This window comes from Akebia trifoliata, chromosome 2 (genome assembly GCF_017979445.1).
Source record: "Akebia trifoliata isolate Shusen 1 chromosome 2, ASM1797944v1, whole genome shotgun sequence".
NCBI lineage: Eukaryota > Viridiplantae > Streptophyta > Magnoliopsida > Ranunculales > Lardizabalaceae > Akebia > Akebia trifoliata.
In genome coordinates, this window is record NC_141376.1 from 9230952 (window position 1) to 9246996 (window position 16045).

Genomic DNA, 16045 nt, shown 5'->3' on the forward strand with positions numbered 1-16045 from the left:
TATATTTAAAAATTTGGATATAATAAGTAAAAGTTGGGGTGCCAATATATATATGGGAAGTGTTCAGAGGCCTAAAAGAGGGCTAAACATTTTTTTAAATAAGGGTTAGAATTTTCATAATTGGTTGATTTTTTGTAGGGATGATATCTGTGGTGAAGATATTATCCTCACAAAAAATCAGCTCATTCCGAAACTTCTAACCCTAATTTACAAGTTGAAGAATTGTGGACCATCCTATTTTTATAAACCACTTTTGATGAGCTTAAAAGTTTTGGAATGGGCTGATTTTTTTTGAGGAGGATCTCTTCATCGATTATAGAGATCATCCTCACAAAAAATCAACTCATTTGAAAACCTCTAACCCATACATTGAAATAATGTATGGGTCTCTTTCAAGTGCCAACTATTTGGTCAACACGTTTTGTCTTACAGGAGTTAGAAGTTTCAGAATGGACTGATTGTTGGTGAAGATGATCTTTATAATGAGAAGATCATCATCACCAAAAATCATCCCATTCATAAACTTCTAACCCTATGTTTATGAGTTGAAAAATCGTGAACCGTCCATTTTTTATAAATCACTTTTGATAGGCTTAGAAGTTTTTGGAATGTGCTGATTTTTTCCTTTTTTTTTTTTTTGAGGGAGGGGGGGAGGGGCTCATTTCAAAATTATAAATGCTTTTCACTCGTATCTAGCTGAAAAGCATCATGACTTTATACAAACATCCGCATCAACAATGTGTGAATTGATGTCATTTTGAATGTCACTTCAATCTTTTCCCATTTGAAAATTAGTGTATTTTGTAAAGGAAAATGATGGATTGGTTTTGTTACATAGTGCTGATGGGGCAGTGCAGAGAGAATAGTTGATTTCTTAACTTGTATTTAAAAAAAAAGTAAATCTATTATTATTTGTATAATACCATATCAGCACAGTGTCTAATGAAGACAGTGTATCATGACTCCTTTGTAAAATATTAAATTGACTATATTTATAAAAAGCATAATGATAAATGCACGTAATTTTGATGTGTGGTTGGATACGTTGTTGATTTGGCAAAGGCACAGAACTGCAAATCTTTTTTTATGTATCCCGATGAAAAAGATTTTTGATTCTCTATCCTTGTCATGCCATCCACACACCCAACCAAGTATCAAAACCACGTGCATTAACCACCACTCTTATAAAACATGTTATATACTAATAACCCCATTTCTGAATTATTTGTCTACCAAAACATTCACCCGTGACCGGCCTAGTAAAAACGAAATTTCAAACAAACTCAAATCATCATGAAACAAAGTTTTCTTAACTACCAAAAAAAAGGTAGTGTGAAACAAAGCCACTCCTCAACCTAGGATGGCAATTAGTGGTAATAGAAGTAGGTGGCGTGTCCAAGTCCAAGCCCGTACTCACCTCTTTTAGAGGACCAGTCATGTCGTAAAGAAGTAGTTAATACAAGTGTATGTGACATCGTTTGTCTGTATCGCCCACTAGTAAGTACAGATAGGTCGTTTCTTTGCTTGATTGACTAAGCCCACTTTTACGTGCTGTTTCTCCTGAATTTTACTACTGTTAGAGTTTCTTACGAGACATGGATCATTAATCTTATATAAGAAAATAGAGATATTTTACCAGGAAGATTTACTGTCGTATTTTTATTACAAAAACTCCTTTGGAGTTCGGACAACTCCAAGAGAATCCTATTTTATCAAGTTTGTTACCCATGAAACCTTAAAGTGGAAATCTACATGGTAAAATTCAAATTGGTGCAGTTAATTTATTACTCAACAATCAACATGTCTTGGAGTGAATCCTACCCGTATCAATTTGTCGCGTCCAAAAACATAATTTGATACAAGAAATTATAAAAGAGAAAATTCTAAGAATTTTAAATATAAAAAAAAAAAATTCAAAAATAAAAGTTAATTTTTACCATTGAATTTTAAATTTAAATTTGGAAGTTTGATAGTTTTTCATTTCCAATACCTCGATCAAGCTCAAAACAATTTTTTTTTTACAACTGTTTTTCGATTTTTTGTTTTAATCTGATTTTTACCCATAAGATATAGAATTATGTGGTGTTGGATTGCCAATTTAACATTCCATGTGGGTTCAAAAACCCTTAGTAAGATTTGACAACTTACTAAGGTAGTCATGCTCGCTTGATTCATGAGGTAAAGGTTTGTTTGGTACCAAATTTCATAAAGTAAGGGAGTTTTTGTAATAAATTTGCAATAGATAAGCCTGTCCGGTATATTTCTCCTCAAAATATTCACTTAGTGGATTTAGTTTGAATGATCATAAAAAAGTATACCCTTTTTAGCCAAACACGGAAAAAACATTAAATTAATAACTAAAAAAAAGGCAGCAAATCCTTTGTAGCTCTTTTTTTTCTATAGTCTTTTTATGACAGTTAAGAGAGCACCACGTGAATTAGAAATTATAAATTCATCGTTGAAAATCAATTGAAAATTGAAGGATGTGGTGTTGAAAAAAATATTTTTTCTTTAATGAGATGTAGGACCTTAACACTAGAGGAATGTGTGTTATTTATTCTCAATGTAGTATTCCCTCTAATGTGGATAAGGTGCTAGGGGGAATTACAAGAAAAAGAGTGTGTGTGTTATTTATTCTCAATGTAGTATTCCCTCTAATGTGGATAAGGTGCAAGGGGGAATTACAAGAAAAAGTGGCTACAAAGGATCTGTTTCCTAAAAAAGTGATTTGCGGAGGTTCAAGGGCATACATCGTGTAATAAATATTTTAAATTCCAAAATAAATGAACTCCAACTTAACTTTGGTCAAGGGAAATTGTTGGCCCTCCTGATGGACCTGCTCTCTCATGTCAGTGTCTGAAAAAATGATTTGGTGATTAAGTCAGTTGATAATTTAGTAAGGTTTCGACCTACAATTATAAAGATTGTGCATTGCCTTCGAAAATTATCTATTTACTAGACTTGGATAAACTTGGTTGTAGTGCATGACAGCCTCCCATATCAAATGTGAGGGTGATGACATGCGTCAAAATGAAATCCTCTATTTTATAGGGTTTATGAAATGTCAAGTCATGTGCACTCTTATTCAGTGTGTAATATTGATGTATAGGCTTGTGCCAAATTAAGTTTGTAGGATATTGCATGAGCTAAGCAAATCATCTGTGTTTTGTTTTCTTGGCATATGGATTTCCAAATTTACACTCAAAAGTCAATATTTTGGCATCTTCTCAGGGACATGATAGTCTAATTTGTATCTGTGTGCTCGACCTGATGGATCTGCCCTTTTGTAATCTGCGAAGTGTGCTTCTCCTGGGATGATCCCATCAACCGACTACGACTTGGTGTGTGTGTGTTTTTCTTTTCTTACTCTCACAATTATATTAACAATATTGGGAAAAAATCCAAATACTTTTTGTGAAGTTATTTTTTAAAAGTATATGGTGCTAGAATTCCTTATCTTCCAACTTCTTCCATTTTCTATTTAAGAAAGGATACTTAGCTCCCTCAAGGATTCCCAAGCCAATTCTAAAGTGAAAACACAATGACAGCTGGCTTAGTTGGTAAAATTTACATGTGATGGTACCATAAACCTCAATTCCCAATAATACCGAGTTATTGATCTCATTAAAATCAAGTCTATCGATAAATAAATAAAAATTAAAGGCATTGGGGGTCCAACTCAATACCAATTGCAATGAGTGGAGAGGCCCAGAATCTTATAAGAAGAGAGACAAGGCAATTTGTGTCCAATGCGGGACTCAACTCAACATAGATCAAAGAGATCGATTTCTTCTACGAAGCTTTTCACCCAATGCATCCATGATTTTCTTCAAATTTCAAGATCTATTCGAGCTAGCATCATCTATTCTTAAATCATTTGGAATGTACAGAAGCCAAACAATGAGGGGCCTTCTTCCTCCCAATTATAACTTCGAAATTTAGTGTCTTTCCCATGATCGCGTTACAATATGTCAAGACAGCACCATATAATCCTCCATGACACCTACCATTGGTTTCCAAATTTTCGAGCAACCCAATTTTGCCATGGCAAACCACAATGGATTTTACTAATATATTTAATAGAGATAATCAAATTGCATATTCACCAAAAAAAAAAAAAAAAACATTTTCCTATTTATAATTTGACTAAATTTTTTATAGAATATCTTATCTCTACATCAAATTTACCATGTAAAGAGATCATCCACTGCAGGAAAACTTGAAAATTTGAAAAGAAAAATTCGCTCAGCCAAGGCCAACAAATTTTAGAAACTGAATTTCGACGGCTTAGGGCCGTTGAAATTTCTGATGTTCCCTAGATTTAACAGTTTAGAATTGTTGAATTTCTCTCATCCTCCATTAATTTGACAGTTTTGCCCCATAAAAAAATAAAAAAATAAAAAAAAAGATTTGATAGTGAAAAATTTAACGCTTTGGTCCGTTGAATTTTATGAAATTCAATGGCCTTAAGCCATCGAATGTATGGTCTTTTCACGTTGTGATCTGAATGTAATTGGTCCCCTTGATTTGATTATCTAATAAGATACCATAATTTTTTTTAGCTCTTATCTAGATCCCATCTATTGAAAACTTATGAGCTTTGGATTGGGTCTTGGATCTTTTGCCCTCATATTGGATTGGTTTTGGATCTAACATTCTAACCTAATCGGATCTAAATTCAATGGGCATTGGCAGGTCATATCGGATTTCAACCTCATCCTCATAGTTTGTATACTAATTTCCAGACCATAGTTAGAGTCTACCAATGATGGCCTTTGTATTTTCCTGTTAAGTACACCATATATAGAACCAATGGAAATTTCTAGGAAGAACACAAATAAAGACAAGTAAACTAGCTGTTGAAGAGCAATCTCATTTTTTGGTGAGGGTTCACATCAACTACATCATTAGCTTCTCTAAAGGAGATGTGTTCTAATCATCCTTACAGCTGCTAAGCTTTTTAGGTTAGGAGACAAAGTTAATCCCACTATCAATTTGCTTTTAATAGTCAAATCAAATCATTAAGGTGATTTAATTTGTGTTAAATTAGTCAGTAAGGTGTCCTTGTTGAACACTTAGAAGAGAAAAAAATGATTAATCATTAAATTAGTTAAATAAGGAAAGTTAAAATTTTAGATTCTTACAGACATAAAGGAAATATTGATTTTACAACTAGATTCTTTCTTTGTTCTAAGATAATTGAGATGGATTCCATTGCGAGATGCTTCTCCCTCTATTTATAGTTTTTATTTTTATTTTTCTATTAGAATTTGATGATGTAAAAAAAAATATCGCTCTCCTTTATTTCAGCCTCCACTCACACAATGACTATGCGCATTGTATAACCATTACGCAAGTGACCATTAGTAACTTCAAACCATTATTTCAGATTCAGTACTCCTGATGAGTTTAACTCTGAGACATACAGAAGGGTGTTTTGAGTTTGATTCTAACATGATACTAAATTTGGATCTCAAAGTTATTGAAGCATTATTGCATTACATTGAATGGTGACAAAGTTCCGAATCGGTAATTATTCCGTGAATTCAGTTAATTAAAAAACAAATTGGAGATTATGCAAAATATTTTATTGGATTTGTTATCAAAATCTACCATCTTCAACATTTTTTTAAAATCCTATACTCTTCTTAATGTTTGAATGTTGAAAAAACTAAAATTTTGATAATGAAGAGTAAAAATGTTATTATATTCCTTGATAACTTGAGAGATCATCCGTTTATTTGTCAATTCATCAAATTAATTGGCTTACACTTAATTTGGAGAATTTTATGAATTTTCTAAAAAATTTGGAGAATTTTGTGAATATGAAGTCATTGAGCAGTAGTATCATATATCGAGGTGATATGTGCTCCCATGTCGATATATGTCCACCCCCACCCCATACCCCCCACCACTAACTATGGAGTGCTTAAAGGTTGTGACATTCAAACAAACTAATAAAACTGACTCACCCCATCCAAAAGACAAATTTTACTAACAAGAATCAAGGTAACACCGTTACTTGTTAGCTTGTTTGGTCTTTGTCCATTCATTTGAGGAAGATGTTAATTATTTTGGGTTTAATTTTAATAAAAAAGAATGATATGAAACTGAGATCAAACATATTAGGTCTGAGAATGAATTAAGTCCGAGTACACATTAAAACTTAAGTGGGTGGCCAAATATTATTGTTGAATTAGGGATCCAAAATATTTCAATGGCATTTTGCATGTGGTCATGTACATCTCATAGACTCTGAAATATCGTTCCCATGTTTTTATGTGTCCGTTGCATTATGATTTTAAAACCCGTTCGACATCGAGATGACTCATCCAAGATAATGAGATGACTTGATCATGCATACTTCTAAAAAGATTAGGGAAGACCAAGATACTACTTTTCCCACTCCCTCTTCTTCTACCCAATAAGTTCTCCTTCCCACTCCTCGTTCTAATTTACAAATGGGTTTCGTTAAGATGTGCCCTAAAGGCACACGTTAAGGTGCAATAAATACATCATGAAAATAAGAATTTGAGGGCATTTTTTGATGAGAAATTTAATTTTCAAAATGTATTTAATGCACTTAAGCATTAGCAAAGCCCTTCACAAAAAGTGGCGGATGGACACTGGGGGAATGGAAGCAATTTGTCCTTTCAAGAATCTTCAAAGCCTATGAGAATTTATGAGTTATTGTCTTCTATAAGAAAATTTTCACTCTATCTATCACTGTTCATAAAATCTGCAAAAATGTCATTATCATATCGGAGATAATGAAATGACTCTGATGAGTCATCTTGGCAGCATTCATGGCTGAGGGGCGACGATTTACCAAGATCGAAATTCAAGCCATGTCATTTCCATGGGTCTTCAATGTTTAGTTTTAATTATTATTATTTTTACCTTTTTCTTTAAGGAGACAGCAAGCTATCTTTTGTGTCATTAATGCTATGTGGTATGGACGTATGGACTATGGAAAGGCAGACAAAATGTCTTTGTAAGTGGAACGTCCAGCTGAGGTAATAAATAGCTACATATTCCAAGGGGTTTAATAAAATAATGACGGTAACAGTAACTAGGGGTGCACATTGGATTGGGTAAATCCGAGATCCGAACCAATCCAAAGCTTTTGGATTGGATTGGTTCGGACTAAACACACCCACGATTCGGGTACGGATCGAAGAAAAAAAAAATCCGATTAATTTGGTTCGATTCCGGATTAGGATATAATAGAACCGAACCAATCCGAAAACCGAACCAATTATATATATATATATATATATATATATATATATATATATATATTTTCAATTTTTTATTTCTTTCTTCTTCTTCCTTTTAATTTTTTTATTATCCCAAAGTCCACGTTCAAAAAAAGTCCTACTTGTTTTTAAGGTTTGAAGATTGGAGGAGATAGAATGCTTGGATTGAGGAAGAAGGTATCTATCTTCAATAAGTATGAGAACCGAGAACCGATCCGAACCAATCCGAACCAAGATTGGATTGGATTGGTTCGGTTCTATAGGGTAATTGGATTGGTTTGGTTTCAAATTTATAGAACCGATCATGTTTGGTTCGGTTTCAATTTTGCCAAAATCCGAACCAATCCGAACCATGTGCACCCCTAACAGTAACTGTCATAAAAATAAAAAAATAAAAGGTAAAATTACTTAAAGGACCCTGATGGAGGGTCTTCTTTCTTAATAATCCATAAGTTTTGGACTGTTTCTTAATTATCCATTCAGTAAACTTTTCTCTTTCTAAATAGTCCCCCGACCTCATCTCTCACATTTATCATGATTGAACACCTTAATCATTCAAACTCATCGGTTTCATCAAAAAAAAATTAGAATTTTGACATCTCAACCGAGTTTTGGAGACTTAATTCTATCGGAAAGGATTTAAGAAAGAAGGAGCCATTTTCAAGTATTTTTTTTCTTTATTTTTGATTGAAATTTGATTAAGAATGATTCTTTCGGATTGAAATCATCTAAACAAATCGTTATCTCAAATTCTTAATAGTCGATCTTTCTATATATTCTAGCCGAAAAAACTCAAAAATTGAAAATAGATGGGTTTTACCAATGTTGGATTTCACAGTAAATAAAAAGTAGTAAACTCGACAGTAAATAGTGGTGGGTTTTTAGGGAACTCGACGGTAACGAGAGACCATTAAGAAAGAAAAAGTTTACCAAATGTCCCGTTAAGTTATTGTTCAAAATTTAGGGATTATTTATAAATAAATCCTTCCACAAGGGTCTTTTAAGTAATTTTTTCTATAAAAAAAAAAAGGGATTATATAGGCCAAGGAAGAGATAGTAGAATTTAGTAAAAAATATTATATATTTGATGAACGATAAAAGGATCAATCAATCACTACTGAAAATTTAATGGAATTTAATCTTTCATTTCATGAGCCTATAGGCCCTATACATCTTTTTGCCATGGACTTTTCGAGGCTCTCCATCAAACAGACGGTTGAAAGCTAAGGAAAAAAATAGAAATAATACAGTAGTTCCAAGGATTAGTCAACTTCAATTTTCTTGATGTACATCTTGCAAGAAATACTCCAACCGATTAGAGCTGTCTGTGTGTCTAGCTTAAAATTTCTGGTGTTCCCAAGCCTGATTCTAAAGAAATAAAAAGCTTGTCTCGAATTAGACGATCCTGAACGAAGAAAAGTCGGGCAAATTAATGGTTAATTATGGAAAAAAGATTATACAATGTGAATTAACCATGGAGATCTGATTTAAAGATATTATGATGAGAAAGGAGTGCAATAGTGGTTGTTCGACGAGATTAATTTGGAGATTTTTTATGCTTTACTAATTTGTTATTGGCTAGATCTATGCACCACCACCACATTTGTGCTGTTTTCGGCCTTGAAATTCCCTCTTTGGTAACTTGATTTTCTACCCGACCTTGTCATATGTTTAGATTTTAATATTTTTTAAGGATTTTCTCTGATTTTTTAAAGTTTGATCTGTGCTCATCTATAAGTGTGATAAATATCTTTTACTTGGGATTTTTATGTTGAGTAATTCTAAACTGAATTCCTTCGACACTGGCATCAACACTGCACTGATGTGGCAGTGTACAAAGAATCATAGATTTTTTTCCCGAGATACAAAGAAAGAATTCTATGATTGTTTGTACAGCCTCGTCAGTGCAGTGTATAAAACAGTGTCCAAGGATGTCAGGTTAGCATTTTCTTTTTATGGTAGCTTCTCATTACATATGTGACGATTAGACTTTCATAAATACAGTTAGACTATACTATGTTTGTGTGAATGAAATATAGATATTAAATTTAAAAGAGAGTTACTATTGTCACACCAACTTTTACTAATGACCCATCAACTGTGTGCATTTTTGGTGACTTATGCGAGAATTGATGTGGCATTAGTCAAAGGTGGTGTGTCAATAGCAGCTCTCATTAAAAATTATACACACATGTTCACTTTGTTTCCCCTCAAGAAATGAAAAAGGAGACTCGTGTACATATATTAAGCAAACTCATGGGCTTGCCTCCAATTTGCATGCTTTATTTCTTAAATGGCCAGTTTTACCTTCTTCTCAAAGGGATTCCATTTAGTGACCTTAATTAAGAAATGACATGCACTTGGTTTTCCATGTAACTCCCAAATTTTGGGTTTCATTATAGAATAACTATAGGGGGATCAAAGATCACTCCATCTGGATTGACCAGCCATAGAGCACCGAAGTATGAATCTCGAGACGGATATGATCCATTATGAATTTAATGGATCAGTCTAACGCATGTTATAAAATCTAAATAAAATCCATCTATCATGCCACGAGACATGATCTTATCTAATTTCGAAAAGAGTTTCAAAATAGAAAGACTCTTAACTAATGAAATGGTTACTTACTAATTGGGAGGACCACTACTTGGACAGTTAAAATTTATTAAAGGGAAGTATCCTTTTTAGGGTAGTGTTGGAGTGACATTGAAATGTATATCGTGGAGGACATTTTTGACATGGATGTGTGTAAGAATTATAGATGTTTTTCATTGATATACAAGTAAAATCTCGATGAAAGTATCTATGGTTCTTACACACATTCACGTCAAAAATATCCCCCACGATGTACTTTTTAATATTACTTCAGCATTATCTTTCTTTTTAAAGTTAGAGATTTTATATAGTTAAAAGGGGAAAGAGATGGGCAAACTCAATGTGATAAGTATTTTTTTCTATATATTATAATGGAATGGCTTATCTAATCCTGTAAAAATTCTCTTGCATTCTTACTTAGTGTGTTTTACTTTTTTTTGTGATTGATTAGAAGGGGAATCCTAAAAATTCCCCCCCACAATAACAATTAGAGTCTTCATAATATGACGCCCCTCTCTGACCTACGCCCCTATCACATAATCGTAGATCATTTGCCTTGGGATACATAATAAATAGATGTGTGGTTATGCGTACCAAAAGAAAATGCTCTATGATTTTGTGATGGGGGCGTATGGAGTGTCAGAAAAATCATTACACTAATAATTAATATTTTATTTTTTAAATATGATGTTGAAAATCAAATTATCACAAAAGTAACATTAGAAGGTGTATGTCTTAGACCCTTCACCATAAATTTATGTGATATGAAGATGCCAACTTAGCAAGTTGGTAAGACATGTGGAAAGTGTTCTCACTTCTTAAGTTCGACTCTTTTAGAACCCAACTTCAAGATTATCTTTCAAAAAATAAATAAAAATAAAATTTTATGTGATACGAAGTTTACCACTCAAATTATTTCAAGTAAAAATGCTATATGTGATATACCTATTCTCACTCTATACACTTCAACATAAGGTTGTCAATGGATATTAATCAGTTTGAAAAGGGTATATTCGAATTTATAAAAAAATCCAATATCCTAATTTTAATCCTATGGATATTCTAAAACAGTATTTGAATTTGAATTCAATTATCTTATTGGATATCAGACAATATTTTATTTGAACCAAAGCAAATCGGATTCCAATAACATTTATAAATCGAAGATTCATTTGTAGGCTATAGATGAAAGAAAAATTGAGGGTTTCTAAATTTCAAACTATTCGAAAACCAGCGATTTTGTAGGGGCTACAAATGAGCTAAAAAATCGAGGGTTCACAAGGAATTATTACCGAGAAAAATTGAACTTAAAGATGACTAGAAACATCAATTATTCACAAGGGGTTTTTGTAATAAAAATGAGAACTCACAAGGGATTTCTCATGCAGGTTGCAAGATATATAAATGGGAAAATGTTTGACACCCTACTATTTTCCTTACATGTTACCATAAAGATCATCATCACCAAAAATCAGTCCATTTAAAAACTTTTAGTCCCATGTTGAAGAATCGTGGACCATCCACTTTTTATAAATTATTTTTGAGGGAGTTAGAAGTTTCAGAATGGGTTGATATTTTGTGAGGATGATTTCCTCACCATAGAGATCATCCTCACCAAAAATCAGTCCATTCCAAAACCTCTAATCTATGTAGAATATATATATATGGGTTAGAGGTTTTGGATTGAGCTAATTTTTTGCGAGGATGGTCACTATGATGATAAGATCATTCTCACAAAAATTCAGCTCAATCAGAAACTTCTAAATCCATCAAAAGTGATTTACAAATTATTGATAAAAATTGGTAAAAAATCGACGGTCCACATTCTAAATCACTTTTAATGGGGTTAGAAGTTTCAGATTGGACTGATTTTGGTTTCGGATAATCTTCCCATTATAGAGATCATACTTATAAAAAATCAGCTCAATCCGAAACTTCTAACCCATATTTTGAAAATTTATTAATGCTACATTGTTTTTACATATGTCCCTTGAACCTGACCCTATATATATATATATATTCAAGGGACATATGAGAAAACATATGAGAAAACTTTCGTTTTTCAAAATAAGGGTTAGAGTTTTTGGATTGAGTTGATTTTTTGCAAGGATGGTCACTATGATGAGAAGATCATCCTCACAAAAAATCAGCTCAATCAGAAACTTCTAAATCCATCAAAAGTGATTTACAAATTAGTGAAAAAAATTGGTAAAAAATCGACGATCCACATTCTAAATCACTTTTAATGGGGTTAAAAGTTTCAGATTGGGCTGATTTTTTTTTGGATGATCTTCCCATCATCGAGATCATCCTCACAAAAAATCAACTCAATCCAAAATTTCTAACCCATATTTTAAAATTTTATTTACCGTCGAAAGTTTTCTCATATGGCCCTTGAACCTGACCCTATATATATATATATATATATATATATATATATATATATATATATATAGGGTCCCTTTCAGCAACAAACATTTTGACAAACATTTTGGCAAAACATTTTTCAAAACATGGGTTAGAGGTTTTGGAATGGGCTGATTTTTGGTGAGGATGATCTCTACGGTGAGGAGATCATCCTCATCAAAAATCAGCCCATTCCAAAACTTCTAGCCCCATGTTAACAGGTTGAAAAATTGTGAACCGTCCATTTTTTGTAAACCATTTTTGATGGGTTAGAAGTTTTGGAATGGGCTGATTTTTGGTGATGATGATCTATTCCCTGTAGAGATCATCCTCACCAAAAATCAGCCCATTCCAAAACCTGTAACCCATATTTTCAAAAATGTTTTGCCAAAATGTTTGTCAAAATGTTTGTTGCTGAACATTTCCCATATATATATATATGTAAAATGTTAGGTTCTGTAGCCAATGTTAGTGACCAATACGTTTGTCCTATGTGACTTAAACATTTTAAATTGGGATGATTTTTTGTGAGGATGATCTCAACTAAGAAGATCATCCTCACCAAAAATCAGTTCAATCAGAAACTTGTAACCCCATAAAAAATGATTTAGAAATTGTGGATCGTCAAATTTTTATCGAAAAATTGTAAACTACTTTTGATGATCTTAGAAATTTCATATTAGGCTGATTTTTTGCGAGGATAATATTTTCATCATAAAGATCATCCTCATTAAAAATCAGCTCAATCTGAAACTTTTAAGTCACATAGGACAAACATGTTGTCTCCTTAATATTAGATGTCGAATGTATATAGGATCAGGATCCCTTAACTCCTAAGAATGACTCATGAAAAATTACATGATCCCAACCCTTTAAATCCAAACTCCAATGGTTGAGATTTATCCCTGGGATAAATATCCCTGAGATTAGTGTTGTCAAGTATAAATCTCAGCCGTTGGATTTTGTGTTTGAAGGGTTGGGATCACACGTCTTTTTCATGAGTCATTCTAAGGTGTCAACGAATCCCAACCCCCCCCCCCTCCTCCACACACACACACACACACACACATATATATATATATATAGAGAGAGAGAGAGAGAAGATCCCTTGACTCCTAAGAATGACTCATAAAAATAACACATGATCTCAACCCTTTAAATGCATAATCCAATGGTTGAGATTTATCTTTAGGATAAGTATCTGTGAGATTTGTGTTATCAAGATACTCATAAATCTCAACTATTGGATTTTGTGTTTAAAGGGTTGGGATAATGTGTTTTTTTCATGATTCATTATTAGGAGTCAATAGATCCCAATATATATATATATATATATATATATATATATATATATATATATATATATATATATATATAGAGAGAGAGAGAAGAGAGAGAGAGAGAAAAGGAGAGAGGGAGAGAAGAGTCTGAGAACTCATCAGAGGAGATGAAGGGTTTCTATTCTTGTCTTTTCAGATTGAACTAAGTTTTTGGGAGGAAGATATTCTCACTATAGAGATCATCATCACAAAAAATCAGCCCAATGTAAAACTTCGAACCATATCAAAAGTGATTTAGAATCGTTGATTGTCATTTTTTTATGTTAATTTATAAACCACTTTTGATGGGGTTAAAAATTTCAAATTTGGTTGATTTTTTGTGAGAATGATTTCCTTACCAATAATCAACTCCAATCCAAAACTTTTAAGTCATATAAAATAAATTTTAGCTCCCAACATTGGTTGTTGAGCATTACCATTCCAAAACTTCTAACTCATGTTTTGAAAAATGTTTTGCCAAAATGTTTGTTGCTGAACATTTCCCATATATATGTATATGATATTTAATTAAACATTGATTCGGATCAGATACACCACTATTCAAGTCCTTATATGAGATATGTTTGGATACTAAAAGTTATTTGAATACGAATATGATATTCAAAAATTTTGGGTAATATTTAATTTTTTTGGATAGAAGTTTGAAATTCAATTGCCATCCTACTTCAACACTAAATATATTTATAAAAAAAAAACTTATTTATTTTAGAGTTGAAAGATCCTTAATTATTACGAGTTGTTCTAAACTGACTTTCTTCGGGAGTCATTATAAATTGATGTCCTTTGACACTACACTTAATATTATGCTGACATGGCAATGTGTTTGACATTAGCGTATTCTTGAGCACAATGACAAAGGAAGTCAATATAGCATTTTCCTTAATCTACTTTTCCCATGTGGAAATGTCTATGGTTTTGTGCACACCTCCATGTCAGCACAATGTGTAAGGCAATGTCCTGCACAGTCACTCTAGGACAACTCTATGTCATTTTTTTTGGCAGCGCCATCACCATCGTGAGACCTACTATTTTACTAATTAGTATTTTACTTTCTACATTAGAACTAGTATTTGGATTACCACGTTGGCTAACTAACAACTCAACCCACTAGAAATTGGTGGCCTAGATTAGATTAGAAAAAAATGGCATAGGTTTTGAAAATGGAGAGCCACTTGACTTCTAAATTTAAAATTCATATGAAATGGTAAAAATCCTTTCATTCATAATTTCTGTCCCATCAGGGTCATGGAACTCTCCTACCTTACTTAAAAAGAGATTTTCATTCAATTATCCGAATCAATCCAGTTCCTTTATTTTTCATAGAGATTCATCATTCTCATGCCAGCTTTAAGATAATTGGTCACACAATCTTGATCATCAATGGCTCAATGTTCTAAAAGCTTTATATAGGGCTAAAAATGAGTGGGGTTCAGGCCAAATCTGAGTATATTTATATCTTGATCCGAATTTTGTATTCAAGTCTAAATATGAATTTAAATCCGACTCGGATCATATTAGCTGAATCCATATCTGAACCATTTTGCTTTCACTAAATTCGGATATGACCTTATCAAAATACTTAATTTGGGTTGAATAATTTTTGCTTATTCAACATTTTTTGCTATATTTATTTTCAAATTGCTATACTATTCTATTTTATTTTAAAAGAATTCATATTATAGTAAAAAAAAAAATATTTTAAAAAACATAAAAATAAAATTTTCAAAGTAATATATCATTTGGATCTAGCGAATATAGGGATGAATTTGTATCTGACTCAAGTCAAGGGACATCAACCCTTATTCAACCCATTTTTTATTCGGATTTACTAAAAGGGTTGAAACCCGCTAAATTTGGATTCAGATCACTCGAATTTTAGATAAAATTCAACCCATTTTATGTCCTAGCATTAATAGGTTGATCTTGGCCGATTCAATGGAGAATGGATTCTTTGTATTGTATTTTCCTTGTTGCTCCTTGTAGTGCAAACAGATCTAAAGCATTAACACAAGAGGGGAGTGGTACTAATTTTTTTCGTTCTATTACTTTCTTGATTGATTGTAGATGAAATGCTATATAGCACTACAGGGAAATGATGTTGTGGAGGATCCGCTCTTGATTTTATCGGATTAATAAGCATATCATATGAGTTAGATTTGAAGATAAATTCCAACACGTATGCCCTAAAATGCTCATTTACAATGTTTATAAATCAACAATCAGTTGAATATTGAAATTGATAGTGGGCCAGTGAACCCAGAGCATTTAAATGTGTTGCAAAGCAGACTAGACAACCTAACCACCCAAGAGTACGATGCAAGATTTATTTGAATCTTAATAATCGAAACCCTCCCATTGGGGGTGCTACTTTCAGTCGAAAACTCGATTCGGTGTAGTTGGGGCCAATCCTTGTCAAAATCTTGCTCCCAAAAAGTTGGAATT